Raw genomic sequence first — 24,385 nt, 5'->3', positions numbered from 1 at the left:
ATTTATGTTCTAAAAGCAGCAATGTTTTAGCATGCACAGTGCCTGAATAAGTCCATGATATGACCACTAATCCTTTTTATGATCTGGCATGCCAGCAGAGCTGTCACCAGACAATTATGTGAGCACTACGACAGAGGGGTTGGGCTCAGCTCACATTTTGAGAGCCAGAAGTACGTTTTGATTGGGCAGACATTGTATGCTTCCACAAAAAAGTACTTGCCCTACACAACTGACAATTTTGTTAATTTATCCAGCTGCCTGAGCATGAACCTTCAGGGGTACACAAATGACATTGTAATGCTACTAAAGTGTCTTAGATACCACGATAATTTATACAGCAGTACAGTTTAGAGGAGAGCAGTCCATCTACATGGATGTTTAGGTCTGGCTTGACAGTGCAACTGTCATTGGACCTTTTACCCAACACCAATATTAGTTCTTTAATTCTGTACAAATACGTATCCATTCCCATGCTATTTACTTGTAATATTTAACATTCCCATATAACATTCCTTTAAAGCCAGACTCATTGGAATTGCCAATGTGTGTTCATGAGGGTATGCAGCTTTCTTGGCATGCTTTTCAGACTACCACAATGTAAACCAAACAGCAGCAGGGGTTGGCGTAGTGATTTATGAGGATATTGATTCTGAGGTATATGTATGCACAGTGATCTTCGTTGCCACAATCTTGATACCAGAGCTGACAGAATCTAACCAACTGACCTCTTCCTTGCCAGTCACCAATGCAATGTCACCACTGAAAAAAATTGATTATCCATAAAATACCATAGGCTGGCCCAAAATGTGAAGAACACAGCAAACTAGCCAGTGGCAGAAGGCACCCAACCCAAACAAGCTAATAGCTCAAGGGACTGGTACAATACTATGTTTGCTTGGTGTATTAGTATTCTTATGTCTCTGACAGCACAACGCTGTCAATCCAAATCTGAAACAAAAAGTCTTCTGAAAACTTTGGACTTAAAATATCTAGTAAAGAGTTAGTACTTAAATTAAATGTGTATATTGGGATATTCATCATCCCCAAAAAGCTTCTTTGTGCTGATATTAAGTTTAAAACCTATACTTAATGTTATTCAAATATTTCTATTGCTCAGTATCATTACACAAATTTTCTGTCGTGGAAGCAACAACCGAGAGTTTGCTTAATGTACATCAAGACTGATATCAACTAGGATAATGGAAAACACAGCAAATCTAAGAATTTAATTAAATGGAATGTGTTTAGTGTTGTCAAGGGAATCTAGGGCCAGATGTACAAAACATTGGTCACAAAATTCTGGTCACAAAATGACATGTATTCTTTTAGTCAGTGTGGAATTTTGTGAATTGACTGAAGCAAGAATAGACTGGTTCACAAAATTACGAATTGTAGTGGGTTAAAATGCAACCTACCTCATCAATATTCATAAGGCAAGTTGTAAATTGAGACTCACCAGGATTCGTGTCCATCACAGTGATGGTAGCCTGCTGGGGTCATCAGGCCACCTGACTTGGATGGCTTTTGAAGCATTTTTTTTTTTTATTGCAGCCTTTTTTTTCCTTAAAGGAAACAAGGCTGTCTTTAAAAAAAGTGTTAAACTTTTTTAAAGGTTTTTAAGATTTGACAGTGGCCCCTTGGAGCCTTGGCTCCTTCCCCACACCTTTTTTTAAAAACTTTTTTTACATCCACATAATGGAAGGGGTCCCAAGAGGTGCTCGGTAACATTTCAATGTTTTACAATGGTTATTTCGGTCCTAAACATTGAAACATATGGATAAGAGGATGTATGACACAATTTTTTTGGAACAACAATATCATGATGCTGGGGGGTTGGGGAAGGGAGTGGCATGCCACAGAGCAAGATGGCTGCACCATGAGTTGGCTCCCTCACCGTAATTAATATCATCCCTCATTCGCCCACAAATCAGCACATGTCTTGTCTCAGAACTTATCCCTGAGTGAGGGAGACGTAATACGAGCCGGAGATCTGATAGTTTGTGCAAAAAGTAATAAGGTGCCCACGAACGGCCTGCAGTGCAGAGCCAGGCCTGCGGCTGAGATGCATCACCATTTTGAGGGAAGCAAGTCATACCGCTCCAATCACTAACATCAGAGAGCAGAGATGAGCCTATGGAGGTGCCACGGAGAGGGTCTTGTGCCTGGGGGGGTCTAATAAGATGCTGAGATTGCTGTGAGGTGAGCATGGGGCAGCGAAGTGTGATGCATAGTGGAGAGCCTTACAGGCTCGATTGAAGTGCACAGGCTGTGGAGGCAGTTATAGAGCAGGCATGTAGCCCAAGGAGTTGACTGTGGCTTGAAAGGCCTCGGAGGCTCCCTTCAGGTGCTGGGGTTGCTGTCATATAGGCTGGGGAGCCGTGGGGGCTCAGGCGGCAGGCCGCGACATAGCAGGCCCGAAGATGCACACTGAGTTCCAGCCCACAGGGGGAAGCAGGTTGGGCAAGATTGCAGGAGGGCCCAAAAGGACCCTGAAATCACCATAGCCCTCTCCAGCCCTACTAGCTACAATTGATGGCAGTGATGTGAAATTGGCACTGAGCTGAACGTGTGCTGGAGCTACACCCATTGACTCTACACCCTTTGAATAAGCGAGATGTGTTTCTGGGCCCTGCTGTGCTCCACCGGCAGCGAGGGGGGAGGCGCACACTGAGCCCTGTATGGAGATGCTGCAGACTTAGCGGCTTATGAGCCTCATTTGAGGATTTGAGGTCAACCCTTAGGGAGCTGCACTTTATGTCTCTTTCCCTCATGCCCCTTTTGCTGACTCAGCCTGGTGCCTCAGGGGGCTGCAGTTCCAACCCATTCTGCTCATGTTGGGCTGATCTCTACTGCTCTAGCACTGACATTTGCCGCCAAGAGACAGCTGGAGGATTGTCAATGGCTCACAAGTGCCTATAGCCACTCAATCAATCAATCCAAAAATGTATAGAGCGCGCTACTCACCCGTGAGGGTCTCAAGGTGCTGGGGGGGGGGGTGAGGTGGATTACTGTTTGAACAGCCACGTCTTGAGGTTTTTTCTGAAGAGCAGGAGGTTCTGAGTCTTGCGGAGGTTGGTGGGGAGGGAGTTCCAGGTCTTGGGGGCGAGGTAGGAGAAGGATCTGCCTCCGGTGGTGGCGCGTTGGATGCGTGGGACTGTGGCGAGTGCGAGGTCGGCAGAGCGGAGGTGGCGAGTAGGAGTGTGGAAATTCACTCTTTCGTTGAGGTAGGTTGGTCCAGTGTTGTGGAGGGATTTGTGTGCGTGGATGAGGATTTTGAAGGTGATCCTCTTGTCGATCGGGAGCCAGTGAAGGGATCTGAGGTGTGAGGAGATGTGTTCATGGCGTGGGAGGTCCAGGATGAGGCAGGCGGCTGCGTTCGGAATCCTCTGGAGTTTGCGTTTGAGTGTGGTGCCGGCGTAGAGGGCGTTCCCGTAGTCTAGCCTGCTGCTGATGAGTGCGTGGGTGACGGTCTTTCTGGTCTCTATGGGAATCCATTTGAAGGTTTTTCGCAGTATGCAGAGAGTGTTGAAACAGGAGGAGGTGATGCCGTTGATTTGCTGGGTCATGGAGAGGGAGGGGTCCAGGATGATGCCGAGGTTACATGCATGGTTTGAGGGGGTTGGTGGGGAGCCTAGGGCGGTGGACCACGAGGAGTCGTCCCATATGGTTTTGTTGGGGCCAAAAATTATGATTTCAGTTTTGTTGGAGTTGAGCTTGAGGTGGTTTGCTGTCATCCATGTGGGTGGTGTCAAGGAGTGCAGTGTGGAGGTTGGTTTTGGTGGTGGTAGGGTTAGGGGTGAGGGAGATGATGAGCAGGGTGTCGTCTGCGTAGGATATGATGGTGATTCCATGAGGTCGGAGGATGTTGGCGAGTGGGGTCATGTAAATGTTGAAAAGGGTAGGGCTGACAGAGGACCCTTGGGGGACTCCGCAGATGATTTTTGTGGCTGTGGAGTGGAAGGGAAGGAGGCGGACTTTCTGGGTCCTTTCAGTGAGCAAGAAGGTCAGCCAGTCTAGGTCCTTGTGTCGAATAACTGCGTTGTGGAGGCGTGTGCAGGATGTTTGATGGCAAACAGTCGAAGGCAGCCGAGAGGTCCAGGAGGATGAGTGCGACGGTCTCGCCCTTGTCGACTCTGGTTCTGATGTCGTCAATACATGCAATGCAGGCGGTCTCAGTGCTGTGGTTTTTGCAGAACCCAGACTGGGAGGTGTTGAGTGTGTTGCTTTCCTCTAGGAAGTGGGACAGGCGGGTGTTCACTAGTTTCTCAGCGACCTTGGCGGGGAAGGGGAGGAGTGAAATTGGGCGGTAGTTGGTGAGGTCATCAGGGTCAGCTTTGGGCTTTTTCAGGAGTGCAGTGACTTCTGCGTGCTTCCATAGGTCTGGGAAGCTGGCGGCGTCGAAAGAGCTGTTGATTATGTCGCGAAGCTTGGGGGCGATGGTTGGGCTGGCTTTTTTGTAAATGCGATGGGGGCAGGGGTCCGAGGGGGATCCTGAGTGGATGGAATTCATTGTTTTTTCAGTTTCTTTGTCATTGGTAGGGGCCCAGGTGAGTAGTAGGTTGGGGGGGTCTTTGCTGGTCGAGTCGGTGTTGTGTGTGGTGGGTGCGTGTGGTGTGAAGAGATTGGTGACCACCTCAGGGGGTTGCTTTAGACATGGTGGGTAGCTGTGGTCCTCTGCCAGCTTAACTCAGCAAAATGGATAAATAGGCTATGGCTCTTGTGGTGCTCGGCTGTGTGGATGAACCAGAGGGTACTACAAAGGTCCCACCATGAGTGGCAATACCGCCCAGCAATGAACCCTTTCTGAAGGAATAATGGTAGTGAGAAAAGATGTGAATAGGACCAATGAACCCAAACTCGATGCTGTCACAGTCAATGTCACATGTGGTGTGATCCATCTGGTGGACTTGTGGTTCAATCTGGTACCTGGGAGGGTCTAACCTTTAACATCTATTCAATATAGGTCCTGCCATGCCTCTGTGGTTCCCGATCTGAGCACCCTGGTTTAGATATGGTACCTGGTATCCTTATCCTGGAAGGGGACATTAACGTGGTAGCCGACTCTGGGGTTTTCAGGATGAACCAGGCAAGGTCCATTGAATCAACTTAACCCTTACCAGCTTTTATTGAGGCACTGGGTCTGGTGGACTTATGGCATGACCATAAACCACTATAACATCAAGTCATCTATTTCTCAGTGGTACGTTATAGCTACTCCCGGCTTTACTATATCTTCACACAACACCTGCATTCTAACAAGTTTCAAAACACAATACATAAGGCATGGTGCATCTTAGACCATTCTCCATTGGGAGTACCACTGCACAGGCAGCTGGGCTGCAGTGCGGGAATCCCAAGAATAGATCCTTGGTACTTGAAGGATAAAGTCCTAGGAGGACAACTTAGTGAGGTGGTAAATCAATACTTCCAGGAGAAGAAGGACACTGTAGACTCTGCTTGTGTTCTGTGGAGGCATTCAAGGCAGTCCTTAGGAGCCAGGCACTCTCTACTATAGGAGGGAAGAGAAGGGAATGACAAGCCTGCTTGGTAAAACCTGAACTCGAAATTCAGGGGCTAGAGCTCCATCTCCTCACCCTGGGAGGACGCTGATCTCAGGCACCGGCTCAACCTCAAGCAATGTGATTTTCAGGAGCTGACAGAGAATGTGGCTGGCACCCATGCTGTAGCTGCCAAGCATCAGCTTTACGACTTGGGTAAATTATTGCCATGGCTTGAGAGGCGAGACCAAGGTAGGAACTGAGTGCTGGAGATACTTGTTTAGACAAGTGTGGTCAGGAATATCAATGCTGAAATTGCAGATGCCTTTGTGACTTACTATGAAGGTACCTATACCTCTACAACCAGCATGACAGATGATGTCTGCGTCACCTTCCTCAAGGACATTCATTTCCCATCATTATCTGATGAAGACAGGTAGGTCCTAGACAGCAACCTCACTGCTGCTGAAGTACTACCCAAAGCAATTAGAGACCTTCAGTCAAGTAAGGTCTCTATAATGGTATTGCCAGCAAGCTGGCTGAGCACATGCTGGCAATGTACCAGGGAGCTTTGGAGCAGCGGCAATAGCCAGGGGACCAGAGCATGGCAACTATCATTGTGATTCCCAAAAAGAATAAGCCACTGATCAACTATGCGTCCTACAGGCCTATCTCCCTACTCAACGCAGAAGCTAAAATACTAGCAAAATTACTGGCGACCCAGCTCCTTCGGGTGAACACTACTGTGATTCACCCAGATCTGACAGGATTCATGGCGCTCAAAGGGGCCAGACTTAATTTGCAGCACTTATATGGAGTGCTTTGTATGACAGAATATGAGCTCTCTGGTTCTATCCTTGGATGCCAGGATGACTTTTGACAGCATAGAATGGAATTATATAATTTCAGTCCTAGGTTGTTTGGGGTTCATCCCCAAATATTGCAACTGGGTTACATGTCTCTACACAGGACCTATGTCAAAGTACAGATCAACAACATGCTATTACGGGCTTTCCCCTTGCAGAAAGGTACACAACAGGGTTGTCTACTGTCATCAATGATTTTTGCGTTGGCACTTGAGCCATTAGCAGCATGGGTTCAGCAGGACCCTTTGATACAGGGAGTGGGCGCCCTCTGGAATTAGAGACGTGTATATCATTATATGCTGATGACATGTTGCTATATCTCCCTCGATCCACGGACAGAGTTCTGCAAATGTTTCAGATCTTCAGGGATTTCTCTGGCTACCATATCAATTGGGACAAGTCCTGTGTCTACTCCCTTGCAGGAGGCACACTTACTCTACCCTCTGGAGGCAGTATACCGATGGCAGCGGATGGCTTTTTGTTCCTAGACATTTATATTACCCATGATCTTGCAAATTTCCTGCAAAGGAACCTCTACAAGTTTTTTGATCAATTTTGTTGAGATGTTTGTCACTCGAGAGCTCTGCCCCTTTCCCTAATGGGACGGGCTGCCATGTACAAGATGATGGTCTTACCCTGTTTCTTATAAGCACTTCATATCACACTGTTTAGGATTCCCTGAGACTTTTTCATAAAATAGATCTTGAAGTCCGATTGCTCTTGCAGGATGATGATGGCTCCTGTACTGCCCTCCGCAAGCTAAAGACAGGGGTGTATGATGGGGGTCTTGAAATCCCAGATATCCTCAAATGCTATTAGGCCTCACAACTAGTAGTGATAAATGACTGGGTCTTTGCAGACCACAATGAGCCAATGATACAGGTTGACAGAGAAGTGATGGGACCCAGGGGCTATCCAGCACTACATTACAAATGGGAGCGAGGAGAAACACTCGGACAGTTGTCGAGGTGTGGGTATGGCAACAAAACTCCTGGACTAGGCCAGAGAGTTGACAAAGCAGACACCCCCTATGGCATGGCAACTTACTGCAGGGTTTCTCCAAGTGGGGTCTGATAGGCATAGAGCGCTTGGGAGATTTATGGAACGAATCTGCCTTATTGACATTCAAGGCACTCCGGAGGGAATACCAACTGCCAGACTTGGAAAGGTACAGATATCTAGAGGTGGTGCTTGCCTTTGGGGGACACGCAAATAGCGGATTCAGCACTGCTGGAAGATCGGCTTCTCCTAGATCTCATGCCTGATAAAGCCATCTCCAATGCCTACAAAAAAATAATGAACAACATGCCTGACACTCTACACACTCTAAGGGACAAGTGGATAGCAGACTTGGGAGAGTTAGATGCTGACGAATGGAGGGAGGCTCTACAGAGCCCACGCTTTATTGCAATACAAGCAGGGCTCTGGCTTATTCAGCTTGGCATACACAGGTCATATTCCACCAGAACACTCTTGTACAGGACCGGATGGTGACAATCCAGTCAGTATCTGTGGGGCACTGGTCAGAAGGGAACCTTTATACATATATTTTGGGCCTGCCTGGTAATTCAGACTACTGGGAGGGAGTGACAGGAATAATGCCACAGGTTCTGAGCTTAGAGGTCCCACTTAATGCCAAATGGCTTCTGTTGAACACAGCTGCAGCCCGTCCTTTAGGGCGGAGGGGCCACGCCCCCCCCACCTTTTGCTGCTCATAAAGAGTGCCTGTCAGGCTGAGCAAATGTCAGTCTTCATGTTCAAATCAGGCGGCCAGAAGTGAGACGTGCAATTTGCGCAGGTTCCTGGCTGTCTGAGCTGAACTTTGAGGGCTGAAGAGGTCACAAGTCCTATGGGTGTGACCTCCTCAGCTCAGCAAAGGTGCCTCGAGGCCCTTCCCCTCGGTGACAAGGAGAAGTGTCACTCATTGACTTCGACCTGGGCACTTTAAGTTTAAGCCCTGAAGCGCCCAGGGCGAGTGTCAATCAGTGACACATGGTCACAGAGTGGGGAGGGGTCAGCAGTCTCACTGACCCCATCCCACACTGTGACGAAGTTGGGACTGCTGCCTTCCGAGGGAAGGCAGCAGTCCCAACCCTCCTAGGACCTCCAAGCTGAAGGTCAGTGTGTGTATGTGTGTGTGTGTTTTAAATGAATGTTTGGTGCGTGTGTGCATGTATGTTTGAATGTTGATGAGTGTTGTGAATGGATGTGCATGCGTGTGTGAATGAATGAGTGTGAGTGTGCTGCCTTCCCCTCTCCCTCCTAAAATTACTGGCCGCCACTGGTTGAACATAGAAGGTGAGCAGATGTGTCCCAAATATTCAAAATTGTGTTTAGTGTTGGGAGCTGGAGGGGCTAAATGAATTGTGTTACAGACATGAGGTGGCACCTCCCCCAAGTTTCTGACTGGGAATCAGACATGGACTGGTGTCAACACGTGGAGACAGTGGTGTATCACAGCAGGGGGGTGCCCGTGAAAATGGGAAAGAGTCTGGAGTGGCTGAAGTGCCTATCGGGATCACTAATACATATAGGCCCTCATTCTGACCCTGGCGGTCGGTGATAAAGCGGCGGCCAACCCGCCAACAGGCCGGCGGTCTAAAATATGCAATTCTGACCCTGGCGGGAACCGCCAACACAGCCCGCCAACTTAACACTCCGACCGCCACAGCGGTACAAACAAACAGCGCGGCGGTTCCCGCCAACAGCCCGGCGGCAGACAAAGTACCGCCCACCCTATTACGACCCACCAATCTGCCACCTTTTCCGGGGCGGGAGCACCGCCGATAAGAACACGGCGGAAACAGACTACGAACGGGAAAACGCTCACCTCTACGCACTCCACGCGAGATTCCGGCAGTATGGAGCCAGAGTTACAGGTCATCCCCGCACTCCTATTCCTCCTCATATACCAGGAGCACGCCCGGCGGCGCGGAAGACATCGGTGAGTACTGCACCTACGACACAGGGGAGGGAAAAGATTACCGGCACACACCCACCCACCCACACCCACTACAACACACACATCAATGCATTCCCACAGATCACTGTCACAACCCACAAACCACCCCCCTCCGAAATAATGCAAAGACCAAAAGAAGAGATCATAAACGGGCAGATATATTGAAATATGTACGCCATTAATCCCAATAAATAAATAAACTATGTACAAAATATATACAGCTACTAAATGTAGTCCAACCACTGTCCGTGGATCACAGGGGTCCTGTGCAAAGGGGCAAGGCCCAGTCCCACGACAAGAACTCCACGGAGAGAACACTGCAGGGGCATCAGAAAGAAAATAGGACAGGCACCTCAGGGGGAAGGGAAGGGGGGGCACCTCAGCCACTTGAGTACACGACGCCAGATCCACGAGGGGACTCCATGACCACTGGGCCATCCTGGGGAGAGCAAAGCCACAGTCCATACAGTCCATACAGTGGGTGGCCTGCCCACTGGGCCATCCTGGGGAGAGCAAAGCCACAGTCCATACAGTCCATACAGTGGGTGGCCTGCCCACTGGGCCATCCTGGGGAGAGCAAAGCCACAGTCCATACAGTCCATACAGTGGGTGGCCTGCCCACTGGGCCATCCTGGGGAGAGCACAGCCACAGTCCATACAGTCCATAACAGACCCCACTGCCACTGGAGGAGGCAAGTTGGCCAGAGGACATCCTGCAGCCCTGCCCGAGATAGATCCTGCCCTGCCACGTCTGCCAAAGGGCCAGCGGTTCTTGCCCTGAAGGGCCCAGTTCAGCGGTTCATGAGACGGCGGGGCCCAGTTCAGCGGTTCTTGCCTTGAAGGGCCCAGTTCAGCGGTTCTTGCCTTGAAGGGCCCAGTTCAGCGGTTCTTGAGACGGCGGGGCCCAGTTCAGCGGTTCTTGAGACGGCGGGGCCCAGTTCAGCGGTTCTTGAGACGGCGGGGCCCAGTTCAGCGGTTCTTGAGACGGCGGGGCCCAGTTCAGCGGTTCTTAAGACGGCGGGGCCCAGTTCAGCGGTTCTTGCCTTGAAGGGCCCAGTTCAGCGGTTCTTGCCTTGAAGGGCCCAGTTCAGCGGTTCTTGAGACGGCGGGGCCCAGTTCAGCGGTTCTTGCCTTGAAGGGCCCAGTTCAGCGGTTCTTGAGACGGCGGGGCCCAGTTCAGCGGTTCTTGAGACGGCGGGGCCCAGTTCAGCGGTTCTTGCCTTGAAGGGCCCAGTTCAGCGGTTCTTGCCTTGAAGGGCCCAGTTCAGCGGTTCTTGAGACGGCGGGGCCCAGTTCAGCGGATCTTGAGACGGCGGGGCCCAGTTCAGCGGTTCTTGAGACGGCGGGGCCCAGTTCAGCGGTTCTTGCCTTGAAGGGCACAGTTCAGCTGTTCTTGCCTTGAAGGGCCCAGTTCAGCGGTTCTTGAGACGGCGGGGCCCAGTTCAGCGGTTCTTGAGACGGCGGGGCCCAGTTCAGCGGTTCTTGAGACGGCGGGGCCCAGTTCAGCGGTTCTTGAGACGGCGGGGCCCAGTTCAGCGGTTCTTGCCTTGAAGGGCCCAGTTCAGCGGTTCTTGCCTTGAAGGGCCCAGTTCAGCGGTTCTTGAGACGGCGGGGCCCAGTTCAGCGGTTCTTGCCTTGAAGGGCCCAGTTCAGCGGTTCTTGAGACGGCGGGGCCCAGTTCAGCGGTTCTTGCCTTGAAGGGCCCAGTTCAGCGGTTCTTGCCTTGAAGGGCCCAGTTCAGCGGTTCTTGAGACGGCGGGGCCCAGTTCAGCGGTTCTTGAGACGGCGGGGCCCAGTTCAGCGGTTCTTGAGACGGCGGGGCCCAGTTCAGCGGTTCTTGCCTTGAAGGGCCCAGTTCAGCGGTTCTTGCCTTGAAGGGCCCAGTTCAGCGGTTCTTGAGACGGCGGGGCCCAGTTCAGCGGTTCTTGCCTTGAAGGGCCCAGTTCAGCGGTTCTTGAGACGGCGGGGCCCAGTTCAGCGGTTCTTGAGACGGCGGGGCCCAGTTCAGCGGTTCTTGCCTTGAAGGGCCCAGTTCAGCGGTTCTTGCCTTGAAGGGCCCAGTTCAGCGGTTCTTGAGACGGCGGACGGTCTATGGCCAACTGCTAAATGCCTGGTGGTGCCCTCCTGGGCAGCGGGGATGGTGCTCCTTCACTGCCCACCTGGGCTGTGGGTGGTGGGGCCCTCCTGGCCAGCTGGGCTGGGTCCTCCCTGGGCAGCGGCTATGGGGCTGGTGGGCTCTCCCGGGGCAGCTGTGCCGGTTCCTCCCGGGGCAGCGGCTATGGGGGTTGTGGGCTCCTCCTGGGCAGCAGGCCTGCTGCCTGACCTCTCCAACTTGCTGCCCTTGCCCTCCTTAGTCGTCGGCCTGTGGCCCTTTCCTCCCTTTGGAGCTGTGGCTGGTGACTGTCTCTGGGTGGTGTCCGGGGGGGATGTAGAAGGCGGGCTCCTGCGGCGCCCCTTCCGCCTTCTGCTCCTCTTCCCAGGGGGTGGGCTGGCTGTCCCCTTGCTGCTGGGCGAAGATCCAGACATGCGGGCTGGCGGGCTCCAATACCCCTGCACCCTTGTCAAGGGGGCTGCAGGGCTGGTGGTGGCTGAGGTGCTCTTCTTACCCCGACGAGAAGGAGGGGGGGGCTCAGGGTCAGGAAAGAAGTTAGTAGTGGCGAGGAAGAGCTTCTTGGGACAATGGAGAGTGGTAGGTACAGTGGGAATGGGAGTGGAGGGAGAGGATGTGGTTGTAGGTGAGTCACGTTTGCTGTCTTGGGTGCAGGTGCAGGAGGGATAGGCTGTCGTGAGGTGGATGGCTGTTGGGTGGGTGGGTGGCTGCGTTTGTGTGGTGTGGAAGAGGGGGTGACAGACACAGTGGGAGAGGACACAGGGGACGTGTAAATGGCAGTGGGGGTGGTGACTGCACGTGTGCGGACTGGAGTGGAGGGTGTGCTGGTGATGGAAACACTGGCTGATGGTGAGGTGAATGGAGGTGTGAGTGTAGACGTCACAGGGAGGGAGGAGGGAGACGAGGAGGTGGGGGTCACAGAGGTGGTAGTGACTGTTGGCATGTCTGCATCGGAATGTTGCGTGTGTGAATGTCTGCGTGATCTGTGGTGCTTATGTTTGGATGAGCTTCTCTTGGGTGTTGAGGTGTGTGCAGGCTGGTCTGATGGTGTGGGTGGGACAGGCAGAGGAACAGGAGACTGGGAGGAGGGAGTTAGTAGAGGCAGGCAGGAGACAGGGACAATGGCTGCCGTCAGTGCTGAGGCCAGAGCCTGGAACGATCGCTGATGGGCAGCCTGACCCGAATGAATGCCCTCCAGGTACGCATTGCTGCGATGAACCTCCCTCTCCACCCCCTGGATGGCATTCAAAAGGGTAGTCTGCCCAACAATGAGCGTTCGGAGGAGGTCAATGACCTCCTCACTGAGGGCAGCGGGGGTAACAGGGGCAGGGCCTGAGGTGCCTGGGGCGAAGGAGATGCCCGGCTTCCTGGCAGAGCGGGCACGGGGCGAACGCGGAGGGGCTGCTGGGAGGGCGGAGATGGTGCGCTGGGTGGCGGCTGTACCTGTAATGGCGGGGGGCACGGATGGTGCCACCCCCGCAAGGGAGCCCCCTTCCGAGGACGTGTCCGTGTCGCTGCAGGCTCCAGTCGTCCCGGTCGTGGAGCTCCCCTCGCCCTCCGTCTCACTGGTCCAGTCTGACTCTGTGGCATGGCCCTCCTGGGCCATGTGAGATGCAGCTCCCTCCTGCCCCGATGCCACTTCTCCTCCGCCTGCTGATGCTGATGCACACAAGCACAGAAAGACAAACAAAAAGGGGGGGGGAGAGAGAAATAAAGGGATATTGAGTACATGGATCTCCGGTACAGTTAGCGGACATGACAGACACAGATGCCCCCTGCACTAAGTTGCGCACTTGGGGTCCGCTACGCATTCCGTGGAACATGCCCTACACGCCTAGAGTTGACAACTGCACCCATGGATGACACGGCCCAGGGATGGCTGTACTGACAAACTACTGAGGGTGGTGGCTGGGGCACAGGGGCTTACGGGGGTGCCCAGCCTACAGATATCGCCCTGGCCTAGGGGGACCCCCAGCCCTCCTCCCCCACCCAGACACCTCCACTGCGCGACAACAGAGTAGATAATGCTTGTACTCACCCCCTTGTATCTGCTGTGCTGCCCTCACGCGCCCATCCAAATCAGGGTAGGCCACCGCCAGGATCCGGAACATCAGGGGGCTCAGTTGACGGCAGGCACCCCGCCTACGTTGGGAGGCCATCCCCAGCAGAGACTCGGCGGTCTTCTTGGTCCCGCGGCAGATGTCCTCCCACCTCTTGCGGCAGTGGGTGCCCCGTCGATGGTGGACCCCCAGGGCCCGGACTTCCTTGGCGATGGCACGCCAAATCCCGATCTTCTCATGGGCGCGGACCTATGTGACACGTACAGGGAGGGAGAAATACCACGTTCAAGTTACTCAGCATTTTCCTTTCCAGTGGCCCAACGCCCCCCATCCCCGCCAGGCCCCCCGCCATGCCCCCCGCCATGCCCAACATGCCCCCCATCCCCGCCAGGCCCCCCGCCAGGCCCAACATGCCCCCCATCCCCGCCAGGCCCCCGCCATGCCCCCCGCCATGCCCAACATGCCCCCCATCCCCGCCAGGCCCCCCGCCAGGCCCCCCGCCAGCCCCAACATGCCCCCCATCCCCGCCATGCCCCCCGCCATGCCCAACATGCCCCCCATCCCCGCCAGGCCCCCCGCCAGGCCCCCCGCCAGCCCCAACATGCCCCCCATCCCCGCCAGGCCCCCAAGCCAGCCAGTGGCCCCAAATCCATATTGAATTAAACTCACTTGTTGGTCTGGAGGACCGTAGAGTAGCGCATACTGGGGGAGGACCCCATCCACAAGTTTCTCCAACTCCTCTCCAGTGAAGGCAGGGGCCCTTTCCCCAGTCGCAGCAGCCATTGTCCCTTCCAGACCGAGGTCACAGCAACACTTGCAGTATAGGTCCTCTCCTGTGAAAGTTCAAGTCGCAAGTGGATAAGTAGATAGAAAATGGCGGTCACGTCCGCGGCGGTGCGTACCGCGGCGGTGCGTCCCGCCACCGCCGGCGCCCTTCGCCATTGGCTCCTGAAACCCATAGGCTTCAATGTTAACCAATGCGGCTTCGCGCCGCGGTCTTCGCCCGCCGCCCGCCGCGGTGTGCCACGCCAGCGCATTGACCTCACATCCCATTGTCACACTTCACAGGTCAGGCAGCCGCCATTTCCAGGGCCCACATGGCTCAATTTCAACTGCGTCACACAGGCCTAGGCCTTGCATAGCCACTCAGACACGCCATTCACTGCATAGAGAATCGTATACTGTGCTAGCTGTGAGTACGTACCTGTGGGTTGCTTGACTGTGTGCTCCATGTTGTCCTTCCTAGGCACCGTCCGCTGGGTTGGGCGAGGAGACGGATGAATCCTCCCGTGTACCGACCGCTGGTGGACCTGACGACAATGGAAGAACGCCACATTATCCTGACCTACCGTCTTAACCGTGCCACTATCCATGAACTGTGTGCCCGGCTGGAGCCCGACCTGATGTCCCCCATCCGCCAACCCACAGGGATTCCCCCTCTGGTGCAGGTCATGTCAGTACTACATTTCTTGGCAAGTGGGTCATTTCAGACAACCGTGGGAATTGCTTCCGGGATGTCTCAGCCCATGTTTTCGAAGGTGTTATCCAGAGTGTTGTCTGCCCTGATGAAATCCGTGAGGAACTACATCATTTTCCCTGAGGTGGGCGAATTGGCTACAGTGAAGGGTGATTTCTACGCCCTTGGACATATTCCCAACGTAATTGGTGCCATTGATGGGACCCATGTGGCTTTGGTTCCCCCAAGAGACAGGGAGCAGGTGTACAGGAACAGAAAAAGTTACCATTCAATGAACATCCAGGTGGTGTGTTTGGCTGACCAGTACATCTCGCATGTAAATGCCAAATTCCCAGGGTCAGTGCATGACGCCTACATCCTCAGGAATAGCAGCATCCCTTACGTGATGGAACAGCTACAGAGACACCGTGTATGGCTAGTGGGGGACTCTGGGTACCCCAACCTGTCGTGGCTACTGACCCCAGTAAGGAATCCCCGGACCAGGGCAGAGGAACGGTACAATGAGGCCCATGGGCGTACTAGGAGGGTGATCGAACGCACCTTTGGCCTCCTAAAGGCCAGGTTTAGGTGCCTGCATATGACCGGTGGATCCCTAATGTACTCACCTAAGAAGGTGTGTCACATCATCGTGGCCTGCTGCATGCTTCACAACCTGGCTTTGCGCCGCCAGGTGCCTTTCCTGCAGGAGGATGGTCGAGACGGTGGTGTTGTGGCAGCGGTGGAACCTGAGGAGAGTGACGAGGAGGAAGACGACGGGGCTGAAACAGACAACAGGGACAGAATCATTGAACAGTACTTCCAATAGGACACAGGTAACATTTCAAATATAATTTAGTAAATGTTAACTACTCTGCAGCATCTCTGCTGCCTGTCTATTTGCCCCAGTGTATGATGACTGAGTTTTGGCTTTTCCCTCCCTATTTCAGATCTGGGGTCCCCACTACGAGTCCTGTGCTTCGTTTCCCCATGGACTACAGCTTTGTGGCAGCTGTTTGTTGACTTCACCATGTACAAGGACATATTTGCACTGTCATGTCAATTACAATATATTGAAATCACAGCCAGACTCCAGATATTTTGGTGCAAAATAGGTGTTTATTGAAGTGCTCAAAATGGGATGGGTGGTTTCAAGTGGGTGGGGGCTATGGTGAAGGAATGTCCATGGCAGAGTCCAGAGTAACAGTCACACAGGTGCATTGTCCAGAGGCCTGTGGAGAGATGGAGCATGGGCAGTTCGAGGATGGACAGGGTGACAATGTGGGACAGTGGGATGACATCAGGTGGTATCCATTGCTGGCGGGGGTCTTGACATCCTACTCTGTCTTGCGAGATCTCAGGGCCCTCTTGCGGGGTGGTTCTTCTCCTGCAGGAGGTGGGGGTCTGGTGGGCTGCTGCTGTGCGGGGGCCTCCTGTCCACTAGCGCCGGCGGAGGTGGATGGCTGTTCTTGGTCCAGGCTAGTGGCAGGGGCCCTTGGGTGTTGTTCAGTGTCCGCCCTGCTGTTTACGAGGTCCTGCAGCAGCCCTACCATGGTAACCAGGGTGGTGTTGATGGCTCTGATGTCCTCCCTGTACCCCCGATAGTGTTCCTCCTGCAGCACCTGGATCTCCTGGAACCGGGCCAGTACCGTCGCCATCGTCTCCTGGGAGCGGTTGTATGCTCCCATGATGGTGGTGAGGACCTCGTGGAGAGTGGGTTCCCTGGGCCTCTCCTCCCCCCCCTGTCGCACAGCTGCCCGCCGAGTTGCCCTGTTTCCCTGGGCCTCTGCCCCCTGGCCGGTGTGCCCACTACCACTGCCCCCAGGTCCCTGTTGTTGTTGGGGTGGTGGGTTATCCTGGGTGCCCTGTAGTGTTAGACACACCGCAGATTGACGCGCCCTGGAGACAGAGGCATGGGCCCGCTGGGTGGGAGCTGTGCTGGTGTTCCCAGAGGGGTTAGGGTCTATAGTGGCCTGTGCCTGTGTGAGGGGAACCGACTGTCCAGAGGTCCCCGATGGTCCGGGCTGGTCATCGGTGTCCAGATCGACAGAGCTGCTGTCATCGCTGACGGCCTCTTGGGTGGGGGGTGTGGATAATTCTGGCCCCTCCGCCGCGGTGTGTTGACGGTCGGGTCCTGCAGGGGTATAGAGGTATGGTTATAGTTTCAATGTGTGGCATATGGGTGTATCTGTGGGTTCCCGTGTCCCCAAGTGCTGGCATTCGTGTGTGGGGGCTTTGGTGAGGGTGGCTTGTGGGGGGGATGTGTATATGCATTGGGCATGCTTTGGTGATGGGTGTCCATGCTTAGTGGACGCATGCAGGCCTAGGTTTTGGGATGTGTGGGTTGTGATGGTGAGACATTGGCGGGGAATAGGTGTGCTGGGGGTGGGGGTGAGGATGGTGGTGGGGGTGAGGATGGTGGTGGGGGTGAGGATGGTGGTGGGGGTGAGGGTGGGGGTGAGGATGGGGGTGGGGGTGAGGGTGGGGTTCGAGGATGGGGGTGAGGGTTGGGGTCTGATTTGGCATGCAGGTGGGGGGGAAGCAGTATTGAAGCTTCAACTTACCAGTATCCATTCCTCCGCCGACTCCTGCGAGGCCGTCAGGATGCAGGATGTTCAAGACTTCCTCCTCCCATGATGTGAATTGTGGGGGTTGAGGTGGGGGTCCTCCGCCAGTCTTCTGCACGGCGATGTTGTGCCTGGATACCATGGAACGCACCTTCCCCCGTAGGTCGTTCCATCGCTTCCTGATGTCTTCCCGATTTCTGGGGTGCTGTCCCACTGCGTTCACCCTGTCGACAATCCTCTGCCATAGCTCCGTCCTCCGGGCAATGCTGGTGTATTGTATCTGTGTGCCGAACAGCTGGGGCTCTACCCGAACGATTTCCTCCACCATAACCCTGAGTTCTTCGTCTGTGAAGCGGGGTTGTCTTTGGGGTGCCATGGGGTGGTGTGTATGATGTGTGGGGTGGAGTATGTGTATTTAAGTGAGTTGAGTGTGGTGGTGTGTGTTGTTTTGTGTGTGGATAGTGTGTGGGTGATGGTGTTGAGTGGCTGTGGCTGTTATGTTTTGGATGCTGGTGTCTCGCTCTTGTCTTCTTTACGAATTTTTAAGCGTAGGGGTTTGTGGGTGATGTGGGTGGGTGTTTTATATTGTATTGTGTGTGTGGGAGTGGTGTGTGTATGTGTATCAGGTGTGTGGGATTCAAATCGTCCAATGTGGGTGAGTTTTGTTCGTTTGTGTGTATTCTGATCGCGCCGGTGTGTCCCGCCAATGGAATACCGCGTTTGAATGACCGCCGCGTGGATTCGTGGGTCGTAATGGCATGGGCGTATTTCTGTTGGCGTGGCGGTGGAGGTTTGGTCACCTCCACCTTTCCGCCGACCGCTGGTCTGGCGGTCTGTTGTGGCGGTCGGATTTTCGGAGGTTTGCCTTCTGCGGGTCAGAATGACCGTGGCGGGTTTCCGCGACCGCGGCGGGATTATGGAGGATTTCTGACCGGCGGTAGGCGCCTTTTACCGCCGAGGTCAGAATGACCACCATAGAGTTATGCAGGTTGGGGATGCTAAGACCTTTGACCACACTGATGTGGATGTGCACTAAGCATTTACTTTTTCTGCTCCTGTGTCCTGGTAAATACTGTAACAAATTCCTGTATGAGATATTGCTATGTTTTTCTCCATACTGATGACTGTTCTATGGTTTTTACTGCAGCACTTGGAAAAATAATAAAAAGTGTTTTTAAAAAAGCAATATCATTACTCCAGAATATTGTGTCAAAAATGTTGTCTTTGTGTTGGTCCTGGCCCTCTCTTCAGGGTTACCCCCGAAGCTTTTTGCCGTCACCCCTTCTGTTACGCTGAATTTGCTTTTGTTGGTCTTAGAACCCTGTGCACTTCACCACTGCTATCCAGTGCTAGGGTGCTTGTGCTCACTCCCTAAAACATGATAAAATTGGTATACCTGATTGGCATAACTAGTTTAGTTATACGCCATTAGTAAAGTCGGATAACATATATCAAGGGCCTGTAAATTAAATGCCTCCAGTGGGCCTGAAGCAGTTATTGTGCCACCCACCTAAGTAGCCCCTTAAAGTGTGTCTCAGGCCTGTCATTGCAGCCTGAGTGCAGTTTTAAACTGCTTATTCGACTTGGCAAATGAAACCCTTTAGGAAAGTCTAAAAGTCCCTTTATAAGACATGTTGCCCCTCCAGTTGGCCCTAAATAACCCACAGGGCATGGTGAATTGTATTTAAAAACTTGGACAAGCACTTTTAAGTTTTACATGCCCTGATGGTGAAGAACTCATTTTCCACTACTGTGAGGCCTACCTTTCCCATAGGATAACATTGGGTCCCTGCATTACATTTAATAAGTATTAACTTTTGTTTAGCAGCAGACAGAAATGTCATGCCTGGAGTACAAGGAATTGTAATTTAAAATCTTCCTTAATTGTAAAGTCTGAATATAAGTTGCAATTCTGAAAATGCCACTTTTATCAAGTTGGCATTTTCTTGGCGTAACAATTTGGTCTCTGCATATTCCTTCCAGACAATCATACAAAAAGGGGACTGGGTGTTGGCAGGATGTCACATCCTGACAGGATTGGAGGGTGGATCTGTGCACAGCCCCATTTCCACGTCAAAGACCCTGTACACAAAGAACTTCACACTAGCCTTTTGTACCACTAGACAACCTGGGACCAGGCTGGGCGGAAGGGAATTGCAATCATCTGTGGGAGGAAAACTCTAGCTGTTTCTTCCACTTTAAAGCTGGCACCTGGTATAAAATTATGACCCTCAGAAGCACTCTTCAGTTCACTTCTGGACTGCAGGAGACTCTCAGAGGAATGCCATGCTGCCCATGGCCTGCTGTGTATTTCAGAGGACTGTCCTGTTGCACCAAGATGACTGCTATACTGGCCGAAACCTTCCCTGTGCCCTCAGATGCATGCACTGCTGCTTAAGGCCTGCTTTCTGCTTGAACCCAGGACTAGTAGAGTGACTCCAGTTGGCCGCCATCCTGATCAGACCTTCAGGAACCATCTTTAACTCGCACCTGGGTTAAATGCACACAGGAGTGACTCCCGACCCTCCAAGGGGTGCCCCTCCAGTCCTGGACCCTTGAAAGTGGTGCTAAAAGTGCCTGGATTGTTCAAATCCCAAACTTGGGACTTTAAAAATTTTAAGTCAAAATTTGCTGTGTGCACCAAGAAGAGACTGGGACCTATCTGTCCTCCAATCCACCCAAAGTGCATCGCCAGTCAACCGGACTTTGCAGTAGCTCCCACTATGTTCTTCTCTGGCAGCAAATCTTGTTCAGAGGCTTCTTAAAGAAGGGGTGTCCAGATCCTGCTGGAGAGTTTCAACTTCCCAAAAAAGAGACTAAGGCAATATTTATGGCCAAGTCACACAGTGCAGCACAGAATGTCACGTTACTGCGCTGCGCTGCACTGCGTGACAGGGAAAGGGCAGGAATGCACCGTATTTATAACAATATGGTGCATTCCTGTCTTTTCCCATGTGATGGTGCCCTTTTGGCTGCCTAGTGCCAATGCAGGCACCCTTGTACAGTGGCGCAAGGGTGCCTGTGTTGCATGTGTTGCATGCAGGATTGTTTTTGTGAAGGACGGGGCACCCTCCTGCACAGAAGCAATCCTGGGAGGTACATTCCTCTTTCTTTGTGTGCTGGACAATACAGCACACACAGAAAGAGGAAGAATCGAGGAAAAATAGAAATATTTCTCCTCATTATGCCTCCTCTGGGAAGACATAAGATTTCGGTGCATCCCCAGGTTTACAAGTTCTTGTAACCCGGGGAAGCATCAAAATCCATGGGAACACCCACGCAATGCCAATAGAACGCCTTACCAGAGCAGAGTAAAGCAATGCAGTGATGTGCACTGCATTGCGTTACTCCAGATTTTTGAAGCCACTCACAGCCACGCAAAGGCCCTTATTTATACTTTTTAACGCTGCATATGCGTAATTTCTTTACGCAAAATCGGCGCAAACTTACAAAATACAATTGTATTTTGTAAGTTTGCGCCGATTTTGCATCAAAAAATTACGCAAATGCAGCGCTGAAAAAGTATAAATAGGGGCCAAAGTGTCTTTGCATGGCTTCACAAATTTCACATATGTTTGTGTCTCTCTTGCACCACCAAGTGCTGAATAAAAACTATGGGACAAATTTATTAAAGGGTTGCATTGTTTTTGCAGCACGCAACAGGGTGCAAAAGTGACACAACCCTTAAAATGTGGTTTATCAAGCCATGCAAGGCCACTTTGTGTAGCCCTGAGTGGCTTCATATACCCAGAATAATGCAACACAGCGCAAATTGCTGCATTGCGTTCCTCTGCCCCAGGGAGATGTTTAATGGGTGGTGCGTGAGTGTTACCATGCAGCCCCCACGGACTTTGATGCATTCCCAGATTTACCATAAGTGGTAGACGTGGGAATGCGCCAGAACTGCTATTTCTCCCCAAGTGAGGCATAACGAGGAGAAATATGTTTACTTCTTGTGTTTTCCTCTTTCTATGTGTGCTGCTTCCTGCAGGTCACATAGAAAGATGGAAATGCCTCAGCAGATTGTTTCTATGTGATAAGATACCCCCTCCTGCACAAAAATAATCCTGCTTACAATGCAGGCACCCTTGCACCATGGTGAACGAGTGCAGGCATTGGCGCTAGGCAGCACATTGTGCGCCAGTGCTAGGAAAAGGCAGGAATGCAACGTATAATGTTAGATACAGTGCATTCCTGCCCGTTCTCTGTCATGGATCACAGCTCAGCAAGGTGACTTTTAATAAATGTGCCCCTTTACACATTGCCTCTAAGTTAAGCCTGACTGGGTTTGTGCCAAGTTACCAGGAAAATTTAGTGACGTTTGTGGTTCACCTTGACAAGGATTAGGCTGTTGCTTGAGAAAACCTCCCCCCAACCAGCAACCCAATTTCTCCCATTTCAAAAATATCAAGTTTACATGCTTTGAATGTCAAATACCAAAATATTTGTCAAAATATTGTGGAACCGAATTTCATCGAAAACAAGGTAAGTATATCCAAATGCTAACATATATATATATATATATATATATATATATATATATATATATGTGTGTATATATATATATATATATATATATATCTGCTGTCCCGAAAGCTTGCATGCCTGTATAATAAAAGGCATTGCTGCTTATGGGATTCGAGGGTTTGGGTAATCAATAACTGCTTGGCATACCACTATTTAGTAATGTGACGAAGTCAACATTAGGTATAATATTTGAATAGTTCCTAGAGCACGGCGTCTACTACTACTTTACAGGAAACTTGGACCTCCATCTTGCCTTTTCCTTAAACAACACCATAAACAATACATATGTTAGTCTTCTTATGGAGTGGTACTTATAATTAATGGAAGGCTTCAAAAGCAGTCGAGAGAAACAGATGCAGGTGAACAGCAGGAAGCAGAAACATACATAGGGCCTGATTCTAACTTTGGAGGACGGTGTTAAACCGTCCCAAAAGTGGCGGATATACCACCTACCGTATTACGAGTTCCATAGGATATAATGGACTCGTAATACGGTAGGTGATATATCCGCCACTTTTGGGACGGTTTAACACCGTCCTCCAAAGTTAGAATCAGGCCCATAGTATGCACCGCGTGCAGCGTAGTTCGTACCGCCATTGAGCGAAATAAATAAACTGTTAAAACCTGAGGAAAATGTTCATGAAGAATGTACCTGCTCTGCACCGAGGGTTAATGGTTCTCGTACAACTATCCATATGATGCTTTCGAGGAGGGGAGGTGTGGTCAAAGAGCCCTGGTAGGTCTAGTAATCCAGTGATCTAGGTAGTAAAACTGAAGGATCGTAATCGGTAAAATTGATTTGTTTACCCTGTAAAAATAAAATATATTTAGCTTCAACATAAATAACGCATACAAACATCTTAAACAAATGCGTGTTCCTGTAGAAGGGCCTGTCCCTTGACTAATCAAGCAAAATCCAAAGGTAGGAACTGAAGCTAAAGCTAATGAAATTAGAAGAAACAAATGTTAACAAACACTGCTGAAAATGGGGTTGGCGTTTCATAGTGAACAGCATTGGCGTTTGGTTGCAGTTTGGCTGTTGTGAAATTCACTGTAGCTGGAGGAGCAATGCATTTGTTCTTAGTGTGGTAATCAGATGGTATTGCTATCTGACCATTTCAGTTCCTGTTTGTGCGTATTATGTGATTAGCAAAGTGAGGGCAAAGGCAGGCCTGGAGACTAAGCATAGTCCGTAAAGAGGCTTGAGGCAAGAAATCAAGCATATTAAATGGGCCTGGATATCATATCTACCTTCAGCATCCAATATTATGCGATACATAGTGTAATGGCGCAATGATGATTCTAGGTAACATCCAGTGTCACAGTCATAATAGTGCCGAGCAGACTTCTTGCATTAGGTATATTCAATAACAATTTTCGATGTAACTTTAAAATTGCAATGTTCAAATATTTTATGAAGGGATTACAAAATAATCACATTAAAAAAAATTGCGGAGAAACCCATTTGCATTAAAACCATGCTGCAGGGCCTTACAGAGCATCAATAGAGACACCTCATCCTGCAGGACAGAAACTAAAAACTTGTTAGTCAAACAGGGGTTAATTACACACAATAAAATCCACTGCTTTGAGATATGCAAAAATGCTGAAGACTGGGACTTTTAGTGGCTTTGAGAAAACACCGTTCAACGACAGCCATAAACTGTAATATGCCTCTATCCTTCCTTTTTATTAGATATAATTTGGGGGTAATGCCAGGCACGATTCGCCACCCACACCCACAAGTGGTTATAACTATATGTCCGTTCAAAGTCTAGTTTAGCCAGTCACCCTATGATTGCACACTTTGGGGGTAAATAGAGCCACTTTTGATTTGATATGGATCACGATTAATTTATTTGCTGCATTGTATTTATCCAGGGCCAGTAGCAGGCGTTGCAAAATGACAGAAGATACACTCAGCAGTGCTGTTAGGTGGCAGCCTGTTATCTTCGGCATACATTAACGCGTTTTGCCAAGTGCACCTCTGTATCTAGTGTTTATTTATTCCACAACAGGGGGACCAACAATAGCCCCTGTCTTATCCCTTGTTTAGCCTTGGTGTGTGTGGAGCTTCCTTGAGATGGAGTCATTTGAACCTAATTTTACTCAGACACAAGCTTAATTGCAGGTACTAGTCTGCATGGAACCCACCACCCTACCATTTTGGCTAAGTAACCCCATATGTGCCCCATCGTATGCACCCTCATAATGTAGCAAACATACTAAGATAGGGCCACTTGTATGCACTGCTTTGTAGAATGAAGAACACACAACCGTAAAATTGCTGAGCATTCCAAAATGATGTAAAATCCCAATCTGAATATGTGGAACCATTTCAG

The 24,385-nt window shown here is 51.2% G+C and overlaps 1 long non-coding RNA gene across 1 annotated transcript in view; it reads right to left on the bottom strand.

Moving 5' to 3' along the window:
* LOC138282638 (uncharacterized) overlaps positions 1-24,385 on the bottom strand; it is a 76,699-nt gene that overhangs the window by 15,046 nt on the left and 37,268 nt on the right. Inside the window, exon 2 of the long non-coding RNA XR_011200981.1 lies at positions 22,696-22,851. This is a non-coding gene — a long non-coding RNA (uncharacterized lncRNA). The remainder of the gene's footprint in view (positions 1-22,695; positions 22,852-24,385) is intronic.

Source organism: Pleurodeles waltl, chromosome 2_2 (genome assembly GCF_031143425.1).
Source record: "Pleurodeles waltl isolate 20211129_DDA chromosome 2_2, aPleWal1.hap1.20221129, whole genome shotgun sequence".
Taxonomy (NCBI): Eukaryota; Metazoa; Chordata; class Amphibia; order Caudata; family Salamandridae; genus Pleurodeles; species Pleurodeles waltl.
The sequence above is the reverse complement of the archived record's forward strand: the minus strand, read 5'-3'. Positions and strand labels throughout refer to the sequence as shown.